The following is a 4,959-nucleotide window of genomic DNA, read 5'->3' on the forward strand; positions in this document are numbered from 1 at the left end:
ATCCATAAAGAAGGGAATGGGTAATCTAGTTCACCCTCTGCTCCTGCCTAGACTAGTCCATTTTAAGGGCATGGCTTGATAACTATTGTTGGCATACATACAAAATATACATAGTTTTTTGGGGGAAAACTTGGCTACAAAAGGGAAGAGTGATAATGCATCCTTACTAGAAGGGCTTGTGGGGCTGGAATAAGTTTCTTAAATATGGGCTGTATCAGGTATATTCAAATGCTGATGTGAAAGTCTCTGGCAGAATGAGATTTTATGTAGGGAGAAAACAAATGTGGATAACATGTCTTCTGAGAAGGAGGGAGGGGGTAGGATCCACAGTATGAGGAGGGAGTAGACTTGTGTAAGAGAAACTGTTCATCTGTGATAGCAGGATGAGAGACGGAGAGGATGCGTTCTTTATATTTGTAGCAGGGAAGTTGAGACTGCTCTGGTGGTTTTGTTTCCTCTGAGAAACTAGACCCTAGGTCACCTGCTAATAGTGACATGGGACAAGGGTGGAGTGTGGAGTTCTAAAGAGAATGGAAATTTTGTAATAATTGTGAAATGTTGGGGAAAGCGTTAGCAAGAGAAATGTGTAAATATTTTCAAAGTCTGGTTGGAGTGATGATCATGAATTTATAGTTGTGGATTATTCCAGTATATTCATTGTGCTTGACAATTTCCAGTTGCCCCTCAGAATGCACCCATAACCCTCCAGAGGATGACCTATATGGCTATATCCACCACCTCTTCGGTCCTTTAGTAAGTTTTGTCAGTACAAAGCAATAGCAGATTAGAGGAAAGGAGAAGAAGGTTGTGATTTTTTTTTCCATTGACTCCCTTTTTTTGTAGGAGCGGCTAGAGTTTAGATGCATCTTGCAACCAAGAGTCATAGATATTGTCAGATAGCCTTGTCTCTGGGTTTGGTCAGCTGCTCCTCCTTTATCCCCTCTTAGGTCTTGGAGAGACCTAAGGTGAATTGATATTCACCTTGACCATTGCTAGCCCCGTATGCAATATCCTTTGCTAGTTTCTCAATACATTGCTTGCTGCTATGTAAATAGTACCCTTGTCAAAATTTCCCTGAATTCCCCAATTTGAGTTTGCTCTACATTTCTTTCTGGAACCTTCATTGAAATATCCTGTTATATCTTTCTCTCGAGCAGTGGTTGGCTGCCTGCATATAGACAAAAAAATTCAAGAATAGAGTTCTTGTAGTTAAATATGAAGAAGGGACAGATGAAGAGAGAGGGAGAAAACAATTTGGAATATTTTTATGCAGAAGTTACTGAAATTTGATAGGTCATATGAACTGCTTAGGGCAGGAAGTGCACTGCTCCTGGTTTAGAGTGGTGAGGTCAATTTCAGTGAGCTTCAGTGTTGGAAACTAAGAGTAATTTGAACAGGAGATGAAGAAGCTGGAGGAGAAGTTGAGATCTTAGTGGTTGAGTCAGTAATTTCAGGCAGAACAGTGTCAGGAGGGGAGAACCTGGGAGTTAGTAGCAGAAGTTGGGAAAGCAGAAGGTACCTTGAGGTGAAGGTCAAGTTGTTGAGAAGCCAGCTTACTGGATAACTCATCTGTATTCTTACTGATGTCAGAAATGACAAGGTAGGAATTGAGTTTTAGGGGAACACTCTGAGTCAGATGCCAAGTTCTTTAGTGAATAAAATGGAATGACTTGGGGTACAACAGAAGGCTGCAGCTGGTAGAGAATAGTGCTCAACTAGATATCCTGAGCCTTAAAAGAATAGGATTTTCAGAAAAGTGACAGGAAGCCCCAAGGGGGATAGAGGGTGGTGTCCTGCTTCATGACTGTGTTAAAATCAGTGGCTGTACTAAGAACTGTAAAAAGAAATGTCTTTAGAGGAGAGCCAGGTTTCTGTTCAGGAAAGAAATTGGAGTGAGTAATCCAAGAAGGAGTGTGCATTATAGGGGAGTTTGCTGATTACGGACCAGCATTTCCAGAGGGCAGAACAGAAATATATGGGGCAGAGCAAGAAACTGAGAGCTGGGCCTGGGGGCAGTGGCCAGGGTTGGAAGTCAAAGGCTTTGCTTTGACTTGAACTTTTACATATGAAAAATGAAGTCAGAGGCAAAATGGAGTTATTCTTGGTGGCTTACTTGTGGAGGGTGGGCATTAGGCATAGTGGATGGAGGCTCATGGTTATAAGGCTTGAGAAGGTCTCCTTGCTCTCAATATCTAGAGTTTGTGTGAATGTGGGGCTCAGGTGTCCTTCTTCTGGTCTATGGGATTTCATCTTCTGGAGAGAAAATCCTTCAGTTTACCTGCCGTGAGATAATGTATCCATGCATCTGTTTTTTTGTTCAATTACTTACTGAACTAAGTGAGAATCAACAGGTAATAAATTCATTAGGTAGAAGTTATGGGAAGAATTCAACTAATATTACATAAGAAATTTCTCCCATTCTGTTCTAGCCATATTGGTTTTCTTTCTGTTACTAGAGCAATGCAAGTTTGTTCACTTTTTGTTTTTTTCACATTTTATGTTCTCTCTCTTTTCCTTCTGATCTGTGTGTTTGTTTTTCCCTCCAGATTTGTACATGACTCACTTCCTCACTTTAGGTGATATTTTTGCTCAATATTACTTCCTCCAGGAGACTTTCCTTGACTCCTTATTAAAGCTCACTTACTCTACTCTCTTTTCTTATCATGCTTTGTTTTTATTATATGCGTATGGGCTTGGTTTTTTATTTTTTCTCTCACCCAGGAATATAATCTCTGTAAGGATAGGACCTTTGTCTTATTTACTGTCTTATCCATAATGCTTTTGATAGTCCTGATGTACATACAGTAAGTATTCTATATATGTTTGTTGTTTGAGTGCTGTGTGAATGAACAATTTGGAGCTCTTTTATGAGGTACTGAGTTACCTTCTCTTGGTATTCAAGCCTCTGCTTGATTACTCAAGGGATCTGTCAAGGTGACTTTTGCTTTGGGTCAGAGGTTTAATGAGAACATCTCTTAGTTTCCTTTCCATTCCAGTGTCCACTGATTACTCTTCTGTCCATTTATTAAGGCTATTTCTTGGGCAACTGGAAATAATTGTATAGATTGAAAGGATGCCTGGAAAATTGGTAATTTTTTTTTTTTTTTTTTAAAGAGTGAGCCAAGAGCCTCTGCCTTTGGCTCAGGTCATGATCCCAGGATCCTGGGATCGAGTTCTGCAATCGGGCTCTCTGCTCAGTTTCCGTCTCTCTCTCTGCCTGCCTTTCTGCCTACTTGTGATCTGTCTCTCTGTCAAATAAATAAATAAAATCTTAAAGAAAAAAAAAGGAGTGAGCCAAGAAAGGAAACAGAGATCTCATCAAACCTCTCATCCAACACCAAAAGCCATGATTTGCTTTGGTCAGTGGTGCTTTGGTCAGAGGTTGAAGAGCCTTGTAAAGGGCTTGTAAAGGCCAGAGTCTTCCCTATGCTGCTGCTGTTGGGAACATTGTGACTACAGCCTCGGGGAGGAGTCAGACTACCTGTTAGATATGTGAGTGAGGCTGTCAGCCTCAAAAAGAAACAAACAAAGAAGCAAATAAAACCCAGAAAAAATATAAATCTGCCAATCTGGAAACATGTTTTTTTTATTTGTTTGTTTTGGTAGAAAAAAATGAAGCTACTGGATAGAATGAACAAAAACACTTTAAAAGGAAGATAAGACCCTGGATGGCTTAGAATGTAAAAATTACGGAGTCCATCTAATTATTTTTTTAATTGAAGTGTAGTTGACATACAGTGTTCTGTTAGTTTTGGGTGTACAACCGAGGGGTTCCACAGCTCTGTGTGGATTCTGTGCTTGCTGCAAGCGTAGCCACCATGTGTCCCCATGCAACACTATTACAGCACCATTGACAACGTTCTCTTCTCTGTACTTTTCATTCCATAACTGGGATCCTGTGCCTCCCTCTCCCCTTTACCCAGTTTACCCCCCCACCTCCCCTCCCCTCATGCAACCACCAGTTTGTGGTCAGTATTTATGGATCTGTCTCTGCTTTGTTTCTTTGACAGAGTCCATATTATTATTGATCATCAAAAGCAAAAGGTTATAATAAAGTGAACTGTGGGATTATTTGTAAAGGGGAACATAATTATCACTTACTGAGCACCTTGCTGAGTCCACTCAGCAAAATTAGATAACTTGCCCATGTACAAACAACTCTTTATTTTTTAAGTTTTTATTATTTTTATTGTAATTTTTTAAGTAACGGAACAGGATTTTATTCCCAGAATTCTTCCGTCTGGACAGTCTGTGCTGTTTTCCTTCTCCATGCTACCTGCTACACACAATGTGATAATGAGGAAGACGTTCTTTCTCTTCGCTCCTCTCTTCCCCCCATCCCATAGGCAGGTAGAAAGATAGGTAGATAGAAAGATAGACAGACATCTACCTGATTCTGAGTCAATATCATTACTCCCGTAATGTAAAAAAGTTAAAAACCACCTTTTACTCAGTTTTGAAAGGGAGGTTGGTAGCATCTGTATGAAAAGTCTTTTTCCTGGCTCGTGTGAGAGGGTAACAAGTATGAAGAATGCCTTGTACGCTGTGTCCTACAGCCGGGAAGGGAACTGGCTTAGCATAGGCTTTGGGTCTTACAAATGCCGCTATCTACTATCTGTGCCTCAATTTCTTGATTTGCTAAATGAAGGCAATACTGCACTTCCCTTGTGTGGTGGTTGGTTGAGCCAATGAAACAATTGAGATTATAGTTACATCTGACATGAAATGAGCACTCGGTGTGTGTTTTGACTCTTTCTCCTCCTCTGCCTCTCCCTCCTCCTCTGTCTCATTAGTTATGATCATGGTCATTACTGGATTGAAGGTGTCTCGTGAGCTTATATGTTCATATTATGTGTAAGCTTCGTGGGACTTTAGAAATATTGTAATAATTTCTCTCATTTTACAGAGAGAGAGAGACACTAAACATTAACTTGCCTAAGGTCACACACCTGGTAAATG

Source organism: Meles meles, chromosome 1 (genome assembly GCF_922984935.1).
Source record: "Meles meles chromosome 1, mMelMel3.1 paternal haplotype, whole genome shotgun sequence".
NCBI lineage: Eukaryota > Metazoa > Chordata > Mammalia > Carnivora > Mustelidae > Meles > Meles meles.